The sequence below is a fragment of the Nanorana parkeri genome, unplaced genomic scaffold, assembly GCF_000935625.1.
Source record: "Nanorana parkeri isolate BGI_ZX_2015 unplaced genomic scaffold, ASM93562v1 scaffold12, whole genome shotgun sequence".
NCBI lineage: Eukaryota > Metazoa > Chordata > Amphibia > Anura > Dicroglossidae > Nanorana > Nanorana parkeri.
In genome coordinates, this window is record NW_017306280.1 from 1,996,612 (window position 1) to 2,009,725 (window position 13,114).

Sequence of the window (13,114 nt, forward strand, 5' to 3'; positions counted from 1 at the left end):
ATTAATTTGTGTCCTTTTTATCTACATGGAGTTCCACTTTAAATACACAATCCAAATACATATACTGTATGTAAACTTTATTATTTTCTAGAACAGTGTTTCTCAACCTTTTTTCAGTCACAGCATGCTCTAAAAGTATGCAAAATCTTGAGGCACACCAGTCTAAAATGTAAAAAGCATGTGGCCCCTACTAAACCAATACCAGATCCAAGACAGGTGTCTAGTATGGATTTGAAGAGGGGATCCCATGCAAAAAAAATAGGGTTCCCCCTTCACATCAGAGACCCCCCTTCACATCAAAATCCCCACTTCCACATCAGAGTCCCCCTTTACATCAGGAGCCCCCTTCACATCAGAAGTCCCCCTTTCACATCAGAGTCCCCCTTTACACCAGGATCCACTCTTTACATCAGAAGTCCCCCTTTCACATCAGAGTCTCCGTTTACATCAGGAGCTCCCCTTTACATCAGGAGCCCCCCCTTCACATCAGGAGCCCCCCTTTACATCAGAGCCCCCTTCTCTTCATATCAGGAAACCTTCTTCACATCAGCAACCCTCTTCACATCAGAGGCTGTGTGAACATTTTGAGGCTCCCCTGATGAAGCCCGAGAGCATCCCTGTTGAGAAAGTTTGTTCTTGAATATTTGTATTTTTTTCAGCCATTACTATGAGTGTGATAAATCAATAGTCTTAGACTTTGATGTGAATGCATTAGGATTTTATTGGGAAACACGTGTGCAAATATACAGCCAACTCATTTCGGCGTTCTTCCCCTTCTTTAGGGCCTCAAAATAGTAATGAAGTCCTGAAGATAAAGGAAATTCCCAAAACACGGGGGTTTACAACACTCACCAATCTCTATAGTTGCCACACCTTTGAGATACTGAGCACTCCAGAGGACCTCCATGAGTTGAGCAACCACAAGGTTAACTAACTCTGTAACAATAAAGGCTCATTCACACGGGTGTGCACATCGGTACGTGTGCTTGCTCATCCACAGACTTGCTCCCAGGAGGGATAGGTGTTGTGGGTAATTGCAAGTAGTCACCTCTGTATCTCCCTATGGTAGGACGTGGCTACATGCTGACATCCGTGCAGATCCAAGAGTCCACACTTAGATGCAGACAGTGTGCGTCCAAGTGCGGGCAACTGGGCCTGTACAGATGTGCAGGTGTGGGTCGGCATGTGCATCCGAATCCCCCCATAGGGCGGTTCAGGCGGCAGCACGCAATTACACGCAGCACCTGTCCCTCACGGGAGCAAGCCTCTGCATGGGCATGCGTGCTCTACGTATGTGCACGCCTAAAGATAAAAGATTATGCCTTCCTTTTTTGGTTGTGATTTGCTGCATGCTTTTCCACGTTAGAGACTCAAAAGGACATATAGTGGTTTCAGAACCAATCCAGCAATGATAGTACTCATATTTCTCCCATGACAGGTGCACTTTAAAGGTAGCCAGCTGTTTAATGTTGCTATATGAACACAATTACCATTTAAACATATATCGGTATCTATTTATATATTTATATTTCTTGGCACAATGCCCTTTTGTAAGTTGACTCCTTTGGTTTTCGGCCATTCTCGCTGATGTAGCTTACATCCGAGCTTTTACATTAACGGTAATCCTTTCTTTTTACAGACACGTAGTAATCGCAGGGTTTCTAATAGACAGCTGTTGTTTGAAATTGTAGACTTGCTAAAATAGGTAATGATGACACATTAAATCACATACACCATTTGGCTTTTTAATTAGCTCTATAATGACATTGGAAAAAGTAATACTCTGATGAACATGTATACGCCAACATAAATAGCGATTAAACAATAGATAGACCATCCTGCATGTGGGAAAATACTTTGCAGATTCCAAACAGTCAGGATTGTGCTGAGCTGTGATATTATTGAATACAATCCTACCTTGTATTACTCACAGAAGACGACGAGGCAAAACAAACCTTCAATCTAGCACACTCATGTATTAGTTGATGAAACAAAGGCTACATTTAAAACGTATCTAAACCCTAGAACAAAAATATATTGTATCGCAGTTTACCAGTCCTTAGGCCCCGTTCACACCAGCAGGGATCCCAACCTGAAAAAAAGCAATTTCAGGGAAGTGCCCTTCTCATTTCAGGGAGGTGCCCTCTCCCCCCCCCCCATCCACAGGGGTGGGGGAGAGCAACCCCCTGAAATGATGACAGATGGCACGGGAAGCTGTAGCTTCTATTGCTATCTGCTGTTTTAGTTTTTTTTAGTATTCCGACATCTGCTGCCGCCAGTCAGAGAAAAAAAAAACATCACAGGAATGCATAGCAAGATTGCTATTGGCTATTTTCAATTTGCAATATCCAATGGCAAGCTGGCTATTGCACCCGCCCTCTGCTAGAAGAGGACCTGATGGAGAACTTCAGGTCCCCCTCTGCTGATTGACAGCAGCAGTGGACGGGTGCAATAGCTAGTCTGCTATTGGCTATTGCAAAGTGAAATAGCCAATAGCAATCTACCTATGCATCCCTATACTTGGTTTTTTTTTGTCCCCGATGTCAAAAAAAAAACAACCCAGATTGCAGGGAAAGGCTTACTCTGCTAGACATAGCAGAGTAAATATTTCCGGGAGAAAATGTTTCTCCCGGGTGGCCGGGAGCCGCTATCTAATAGTGGGAGACTACCGGAGCGTACTACTTGACCCCATCAATGGCAGTCAGATTACTGTAATTCCCTATCTCAATCCCATCACTTATGAATCCTACTAATTATAACTGGAGATGCTATTACTAGTGAGAAAGACATTCCGTCTATAGTTAGATGCATTACCACCTTCTTTGAAGGGAAATCCAACATATGCGGATCCTTACAGTTAAGAATCCCTTCACAGAACAAAATCATCTACTATGGCGCAAGGTGGCCATTGTCTGAATTTCTATTTGCAGCAAATCTGCTTTACTGTATGAGAATGGACCGCTACACCTAATGTTTTAGCTGCATCCTGATACTTCTCAGCTTCTCTCACTTCTCTCCAGCATATTAACCTTGATAATCACCAGCAGTATATTTAAAATAGCCTCTTTATTGTCATTCAAAGTTTAGAATTATTAAAATCTGGGAGCAGCAAAAAAAATAAAATGGTTTCATGTCTCAAACAAATGAAATACACCCCTATACCCATTCCATTGACAGGAAAGTGGGGGTTACATAAGGCAGTAGTGAACAGAGTCACCAAAAGGGTCCCTATGTGATACCGATTTTTGGACCCCCCATTCAACTACTGGCCAAGTAAAAACACTTATTCACTGTGTATCGATTGACAGCTAGATGGACGTGCGCTCTTTCCGGGTCAATGTGACAGTGGGAAACAATCTGTCCCACATCCAGTAATAATGGCCCCCTAAATTCCAAAGGGCCCTTGTAAAGTTCAACAGTCTTGGTCCACCTCTGACTTGAAGGATTGCTATATGGCCCAAACTAGCTTGTTATTTTTATGTCTCAAGAATTTATTACAGAGTCAGTCCACTAAAAGCTGATATTTTGCATGTACAGTAAGTGGATGGTGGTAGACTAATTGATCCATTGGATTCTTGTAACTGCTGGGTGCCAGCAGCTGGTGAGAGCCAAAAAATTGTCAGGGGGTCTCTGTGCAGAATGTGGGCGTACCTGGTGACAGTAAACTTTGACTTGGCATGTCTAGTACAGGCCACCCATAATATGTTACATAGATTAGAAATATAATAGAACTTTCCTAATAACCAGAAACAGCATGGCACACTCCAACAATGGCAAAACAGATTGTGGCAGCTGGACAGTGCTATAGCCTTAGGATACAGTCCTAGAGCTTTCATTCACATATAACTATAGGCAAACTGTATACTAAATTTGTATTGCTATTTAATGGACCTTTTATTTCTCTTGAAAGCTTATTCATCAGTAAGTTAAATACATGGTGATCTTGCCAGTGAATGGCCCTTCCTCTGAAGGTAACAACGCTGTTTCACCTGCAGTCAATTTACTGAATGGTTCTCCCTTGTTCTGTAGTTCCTACAGCCGGCCCCTGTATGACTCTTGTGTCCTGTAGTGATGTACAGTCGGGCCCAGAAGAAGGAACCACAAAATGTGGCAGGGGGGAAAGCAGCCAACACTCTTGGAAGCGTGTGGGATGTGAAGATCTCTTTAATCCCATCTTTAAGGACCCTAGTGATACAGAAAACGAATCTATTTTATAGCTACCACATACAGGTTCCAAAACGTTCATCCATTTATTTTATCCAAATGTATTAGGCAAATGCTTTTGATACTTGCATAAATTGCTATATAGTCTGATAGCGTTAGACCCAATTCTAGGTTCCTATGCCCCGTAGAAATTGCATGTTCCACCATGACTATAGTGATAGTTACATAGTTACATAGTATTTGAGGTTGAATAAAGACATTAGTCCATCAAGTCCAACCTATTAGGATCTCATTCTAGGAGTACCTGTACCCCTGTATATTACGGTCCCTTAAGAAATCGTCCAAAAGTTTCTTGAACAATTCCACATTATTTGCTGAAATCACCGCCTGTGGCAGTGAGTTCCAGACCCTAACTGATCTTACTGTGAAGAACCCCCTTCGCCCCTTGTGCTGGAATTTTTTTTCCACCAATTTTAGGTGGTGGCCTCTAGTTTTTGTAATGGAGTTAATTTTAAACAGTTTATCGCTAATGTTGCTGCCACCATTGAACATTTTGTACATGGAGATCATATCCCCCCTCAATCTCCTCACCTCCAATGTGAACATGTTTAAATTTAGTAGCCTTGTCTCGTAGCTCTGGTCCTCCATACCCCTAATTAGTTTGGTTGCCCTCCGCTGGACTTTTTCCAACTCAAGGACATCTTTTCTTAGTACTGGTGACCAGAACTGGACCGCGTACTCCAGATGAGGTCGAACCAATGATCTATAAAGTGGCAAAATTATAGACTTGTCCCTGCAATACATCCCCTTTTTAATACAGGACAAGACCCTGCTAGCTTTGTTTACAGCAGCCTGGCACTGCAAACTACCTTTCAGTTTGTGGTCTACAATGACCCCCAAATCCTTCTCCATTTCTGACTTCCCCAGCGGCATACCCATAATTGTATAACCCATTTGTTTATTTTTAATTCCAAAGTGCATTACTTTGCATTTATCGACATTAAACCTCATCTGCCACATTAATGCCCACTCCCCTATTTTATCCAGGTCCTCCTGTAATGTAATAATGTCTAAGTCCGTGTCTATTACCCTCCCAATTTTGGTGTCATCCGCAAACACGGAAATATAGCTGTTAACACCCTCCCCGATGTCATTAATAAATAAGTTGAACATAAATAAGTGATGCTCTTGCTTTAAGCAAAAATACATAATTCATTTTATATTTTTATGACCTTCTTACTTGTTATTATGCTGCAGAAACTACAGACACAAGGGAAGTGTCATGTTGTTCCATAGGCCCAATATAAGAGAGCCAGTCAACATTCTGGGTACATACTTTATTGTGTTTGTTGTTGCAATGGAGAGTGCCTATACAGTAGAGGTTTGTTGTGTGTTGCCTCCCTCATCCTGCCTTTGTGTTCTTGTAAATGAAAATGTCTGTTCCTTTGATAGAATTGTATTCTGATTTTTTTTTCTAGTTTCAAATGGCATTTCCTCATTTTTAGCATACATTTTGGCATTCAAGAGGTGGAATGTGCGGTAACTGCAGATGTTTAAAGAACTTTCAATGACCTTAGAAGAACTATTTAAGCAGTGTGCCCCACTTTTATTTAACTTTTAAGCAAATTTTGAATACCTCCCATGGAAAAAACAGGACATTGTATGAAAATGCAGATTTGAACTTAATATAGGTAATACAAGACTGGACATCTTGAAAAATGCTGTGTCTGTGACCACCCCCTTTACTGTACCTGGATGATTGACAGCAGAGCTTACACAGAACAAAATAGGGGAAGGTTTTCTACATAACGGCATCATAATGTTCATCCTGGTTCAGACCTCTTTAGCTCTTACATGCTAAGGATGCAGCTCTGATTGCAATACACATCTCTTCTTCATCACTTTCCCCTGCAGTACCTCTTTTCTACCAGAAGATGTCCTTAGTCTTCTGGTTTGAGTGATGCCCAGCATTGTTCGACCAGGAAGACTGAGGACATACTGTGAGAGGAAGGCATTCTGGACACCTCTTCCCCCCTTCCCTGTGTTGGACTGGTTTGCTTTTTAAAGTAAAGACTGTGTGAAATAATTTATTTTTGTAACGCTTAATGACTATGCTTCTGTGTCAGCCATTTATACTGTCTCCGTCCTGCTGGATACAACCCTTACCCTGTTCTGATAATAAACTTGCCAAACAAATAAATAAATGCATGTTTACCAAAAATATCAGTATTAGAGGTAATTGAGTATCAACACATAAGCAGGAAACACAACAAAAGTCAGAGTAAGGGGTATCAAGTGGGATAAGGGCATGGTTAGCAACTAAGGTCAGCAACTAAAGTGGATCCAAAGTACAGTAAAAAGTGACACATAAGCTCTGTGACGGGCAATTTGAAAGCATCACACGTCAATAAAAAGGGATCTAGACCAAAACAGACACTGAAGATGCCCACTAACAAGCGTACATGCTCAGCCACACCACTGCAAGTGGAAAGGATACTTGAAGAAAGGGAAGACAGCAGCAGGGGGCAATTGCCCCCTGTGTTAGCACAAATAAGTTATATTGGACTGCTGTCCTGAGTCGAGATAGTCCTCCATTTTGACAACTATCAGAGTGGGATCTGCAATCAGTGACAGCTGTGGGGAGTTATACCACTAACTGCGCCCTATTCATAACTGCGATCACTGACTGCAGATCCCCTTTTGATTAAAGTCTGAATGGGGGAGCAGATTTAATATATTTATGACCTCTCTCTATCTGGATTAAACCTGCTCCCCATTATATATTTTTGTGTGACTGTTGTTACAGAAAAGTAGAAAAAGATTTGTAACTATCCCAGTCCAATTTGTATTACTTCAGTCCAGCAATCACTCCAGTATGTCAACCCACACTGTGTGGTGCACATTAGCCCATAAGAAATTGTCATTAAAAGATCAGCTGGTTGTGTCCCTCTTCCTCAAAGGCTGACAGTTCCTAGTCATCCCCTGACTTGATGGCAAAATGTGAAAACTGGTAGGCATATGGAAGGTGAATTTGGAGTGCAGGTATATACATCACTTGCTAAAGGTGCCCATATACTTTACAATTATCTGCAGATTTTCTGTGGTCAGATGGAAAAAGATTGGTCCAGGTGGAGATTACTCCATCCACATAGTTAAGTGTAGATGGAGGAATCTGTTGCACCTTTTCCATCTGACCACAGAAAATCTGCAGATAATTGTAAGGTGTATGGCTGGCTTTACCCTATGCTTTATGAACCAAAGCTGCAACTTTATGCTCTACACAGTCTCTAATTTAGTTCCCCAATGTATCTGGTGAGGAAGTCTCCCTTTGCCTACCTGCTCCTTTTGAAAACGAGCATGAAGTGAAAAAAATGCTGTTTACAAAATGACCACTGTCGCCCGAGAAGTAAACACTTACAGTCTGTGGTTCAATTCGCCATATTCCCTATAATTCCTGGTAACCACAACTAGAGTAAACACATTCTGCTAAGCACAGTTACATACTTCATGGTCAAAAGTTTATGAGCACCTGACCATCACACCTATATGTGCGTATTGGGCACTGCATTCCAAAACTATGGACATTAATATGGTGTTGCCCCCCATTTGTGGCTTTAACACCGTTCACTCTTTTGAGAAGGGAGAAGGCTTTTCACAAGATTTTGGAGTTTGTCTGTGGGGATTGTGCCCATTCAGCCAGTAGAACATTTGTGAGTTTAGATACTGATCCAGTTGAACATTAAGACCTAGTTGTCAATCTGTGTTCCAATTCATCCCAAAGGTGTTTAATAGAGTTGAGGTCAGGGGTCTGTGCAAATCACTTGAGTTCCTCCAAACCAAACTCATCAAATCATGTCATTATGAAGATGGCTTTGTTCAAAGTGATGCTGAAACATAAAAGGGCTTTCCCTAAACCACTAGGTTGGAAGTGCGGCATGGTTTAAAGTGTCTTTGTATGATGTAGCATTTAAAGCACCTTTCACTGGAAACACTTGAACTTTATCATTTTGAAGGGGTGCCCACATACTTTTGGTCATATAGTGTATATAAACCATGGAGCAAAAGAAACCTCTAGTATTTGCCCCATAAGGTTATCTTTTTAGTGCCAACTCCTACCACTTATATTAACAGTACACACACACACACACACACATTACAAAAATGAAGGACATACATAAGTTTACTGTATAGGGGAAATATGCAATCTCATAGTAAATCTATTCTGCCTTCCTGAGCTGTAAGATATGATAAAGCCCTACTTATGTGTTTACTGGGCCTATTCATTAAGCAGTCTATGTAGGGTTGCCACCCGTCCGGTTTTCAACCGGACAGTCCGGGTTTGGCGTCTTGTGACACCGGCACTTTACATTTTCTCGCAGATGCGGCTGCGAGGTCCTTGGTAAGTGCGATCCACGGCAGCCGCTGCCGCATCTGCCTGAAACCGGATCTTCCTCTGAGCTGCGGGCAGCCTGTGTCTGTTTACAGGTGCCCGCAGCTCAGAGGAAGAGTCGGGTGGCAAATCGGCAGCAGCAAAGTCTATGTTAACGCCACGCTCTCTGTTTTATGACTGGTGCTTTAACCTGGCAAATTCCATTTGCTGCTGACTTTTCCCTGTATTTTCAGCTTTCAGCTTCTCTTCGCTGCAACCAAAGGACATAAATGCAAGGAGATAGGTCTTTAAACATGACAAAGGGCGACATAACTGCCAGTAATGTGTCATTACTGTTTCCATGGTGACAAGCAGCTTAATGAATACACATTTAGAGAACGAGTATTCCAACTATCCAGGTCTTTATTATCTACAACTCTTAAATAATGTGTGAGCGTATCCCATTTCCAGGTAAATATAAAGCAGCACAATAAAGGAATAATTATAGTTGCACAAAAATGTTTAAAAGAACACAGGTCACAAAATGAGTCTGTTCAGGAGTAATGCTTTTTTTTTTCTTTTCTTTCAATCTTCCAACAGCATTTAGGCTTTGACGTCCTCTCAGTTCAAACTGCCCCTCGGATGAAAGAGAGATGTAAAGCTAGTATTGAAATAAAATGGTAATTTTTATATAATCATGGCTAAATGTTTGCATTTGGCTTTATATTAGACCCTAATCGTACAGTGCAATATAAACTTAATTAGTTGTTTTTTTAATGGTTTGCAGAATGCTGTGTTTATTAATTGAGCATTGGAAGATAACATTGACTTTCTCCTGGGTGCTATGGCATGCCCAGCATTATATAGATGAATTGGGTAAGCAGGACCAGCTGTAGTCTATGTATGTACATGTTAGCCCACAGCAAACACTTTGTAAATGGCAATATTGATCAAGAGCTTTTGTACGCTGCCTGACGTTGGTAGTGTTCAAGCCATGTTAGTGCAAACAGGCTAAGTGATGTCTAAATGTAACACTTAGGCCTTGTTCACACATATGAGTCATAACGCACATGAAAACCCTGGTACCTGGCATCTTATTTATGTGCTGCATTGTAGTGTATTAAGGAAAATAGTAGGGATACACCGATATATTGTCTTGCCCATATAGCGGTGCATCCTATTCTCTCCTCCCCGCTGGGCACTGTTCTGTGTCTCAGCGGGGAGGAGAGAAACCGTCACAGGCAGCCGAGCGCAGTGGAACGAAAGCGCTGTGAGCGGCCGGCGTCTCTCCTCCCTGTTACGCTCAGCCACGTGTCACAGATCAGAGGAGAGCAGTGTGTGGGCGGACACAGCCAACTCTGCCACAGGAGGCAGGCCGGCGGTGCGCAGGAGGAGTCAGCTGTCAGATCAAGCTCTCCTCCCGCACCGCCCAGCCTCCTGTGACAGCTGTCAGGAAGGAGAGCGATGTACAAACATTCAGTGATCAGTGATCGCTGAGTGTTTGTCAATAATTGAGGACATAGTATGTTTACTATATCCTCAATTATGAATGAATGGGAAGTGATCTACATCGCCTCCTTTTCATTCATCATTGTGGCTATAGTAAACATACTATCTCCAATTATGAATGAACAGGAACACTCAGTATAGAGCAGTGGTTCTTAACCTGTGTAACCTCGGGACCCACATTTGTCCTCGGTCATTAAGTCGCGACCCAAGTTGCACTGCAATGTTTTCCGGTTGCGGTACTGCGCTTTCCGGTGCAGGCGATCGAACTGGGGGTGGGAGGTGCGTTTGGGTTGCCATTACGGAAATTGGAGTGGATCCTCAACCTGGGGTCCAGTGTGGGCTGCTGTGCTGTGATGGAGCTCCATCCATATATGTATTGCTTGTAAAGCTCACGTGCGTGCCCGTAGAGGTGCTGGGAGCCAGAAAGTTATGAGCTGTAAGCAATGCACGTATGGATGGAGCTCCCTCGTGGCCATAGCCCCACCTCAAGTCGACACTCGGCACCGGGCATCATATTTTTGAATGGCTGCTCGGTGCGAGAACTGACAGTGCTTCTCTAAGGGGAGGACGAGGATCCTCTCACCTAGAAAAGTGGAAGGCATGTGGCGACCCACTGGACATGGGGTCGCAACCCACTTTTGGGTCAAGACCCACCAGTTGAGAACCATGGGTATAGAGGATTCCTGTTCATTTATAACAGGGGCTGCAGAAAAAGAGATTGAGGACACGTAAGTCCTCAATCTTTTTTTCTATTTTAAAAGGGAAATATCAGGGGTCTGTTTAGATCCCTAATATTTAAAAGTTAGAATAAAAAACATTTTTGGTTTCGGCCCGACATTTGTTTTTCATTTCGTTTTTTAATTTTTTTCATTTCGGTGCACCTCTAGAAAATACTTTAAGTATGTTTTTCATCTGTCAGTGTGAGTCCATAGATGTCAATTGGAGGACATAAAATGCATGATACATGAAGTTTCATGTGCTGCAAATTCATGGTTACTTAGACCCGCCCCTGAGAAACCGGCCATGTCGTAAATGTATGAACACGTGCTTTGAAAAACACATGAAAACAGAAGAGCATAGGTGTGAAGCCAGCCTTACAGCTTTCAATTACTTCTTACAGAGATAACAGCACACCTCCTGATCCTGCCATCATCTTCCTTCCTCCATCATCATCGTCAGCCTCTACATCTGGGACAAAATGCTACCACAGGAATTATACAATTAATGGAAATGCCCATGTTTCTGCAGTAGGCTTTACATTATTCACTGTATGTGCACTGTTGTTACCTCTCAGTCTGTAATCAGCCAGTGTAGCAATCCATCTGCCCAAAAGGCTTAGTACCCCCAAGCTTTTCACCCTGTGACCTGGCGGTATAAAAATCCATTACAGTCTCAGACATTAGACTGAGATTGTAATGTCAACTTGATATCAACTCAGCAACTGCTGTGACTGTGAAGCTGTGCTGCAGTGAAGAACAGTAAGTGATCCTAGCTGTGCCATCTTGCTAAGGAACCTAGATTACGCAATTTACTGAAAAGAGCTAGAAAACGATTCACATACACAGAATGTACATATTTCTGTGTATGTATCTGTTTTCCTTGCATTCACCTTTGAAGACCATCTCTGAGCCTGGCTTTCTTCCCTCTCATCCTTCCCTCAACCCCCTCCCACCCACACACCAGTTATTGAAAAATAACCTTCTAATGCCCTTTTTGTACTCACCTCATTCTGCCATCCATGTCCCTGTGCCTGGGCCATGTCTGGGAGTGACCACAGATGGATCCCTGGCTGCAATCTTTGCCTGCACCGAGCGGTCACTTCTTTGTGACATAGCCCCCACCAACGCAATCTTCTGGATCCTAGGAGGATGCTGCCGCTGGACAGCGAATAAGAAACGTTTATGTCCTTCAGGCAATGACATGGGCTCCCGAAGAAGGACCTTCCTCCTCTGGAGTGAAGAGGATAGAAGACACGGGACCTGGTGCGTCATGAAAGTTAAAGGGGTATTTAGATTTGTTTAAAAACATTTTTAAACTAATTAGGTGACTAGTTTGGAGGAAACTTTGCCCAAAGCTCAGCATTAAAGTTGTAGAGCTAGTCCTCTCCTTATTATACTCAGTATCCACAACAAAGTAGTTTATGCCAAAATTTCCTACATTTAAATTTTTACAATTAAAAAAAAAACATAATTTGGCAAACCTGTGATGTACTTTCTAAAGCAACCAAGAGCCTACTAGAACACTGAATTCTACAGCAAAGAATTCTTCAATTTTATGTAATCATCTCCCGAAATTAAGCAAGAATGAAAATAAAATCCGCCACAATGCAATACAAACATATTGCTGTGAATTGGACAAAGAGGACAATTAATTTGTCATTTGTTACTATATCGTTATGATAGATGTTGCAAGACTTAATTCTGAAACCAAGGTAAACAAAGTTAACAAAGTAAACTTCAGTGGTTTGCAAGTAATTTATACTTCCTAATGTCAGAGAATCATGTCATTTCATTTCACGGCCACGTTGTATAAACACTACAAAAGCTTATAATTGTCCACTTATCCATATAGCTTATTCATTTTTAAGTTGTTCTGCCTGACTTGAAGTGACCCTGTCAGGGTGAATTCAAAATCCATATAAAGGCTCCCTGCAAGAGAACAGGTAGTATATTAACCTCTCGGGCAGCCTGTGTCTCCTACCTCCCCTTTGTTCCAGCACTGCAGTCTCTGCCAATATCCTTGAAATTTGACACATCCAGGAGTGTCAGATGCCTGTGTCCCCCAAAGTACACTGTCATTTCTTCCTCCGACCCCTATGTCATTGCAATGCCAGCAGTCAGAAGAAGAAATCCCTGTACACAGAGGGGGGTGCAGGCCTACACCACTCCCAGAAGCATTGAATGCCAAAATGGAGGCTGCAGCGCTGCAACCTAGGGGCGCTAGAAAATGTAAGCCACTGAAGTGACGAGTATAATACCTCTTCTATTGCAAGGTCTCATTTTTTGGGATTTGGATTTTTAATTCCCCCGCTATGTTTGCTTTAAAGGGAGCCTGTAGTCTTTATAAAAAAAA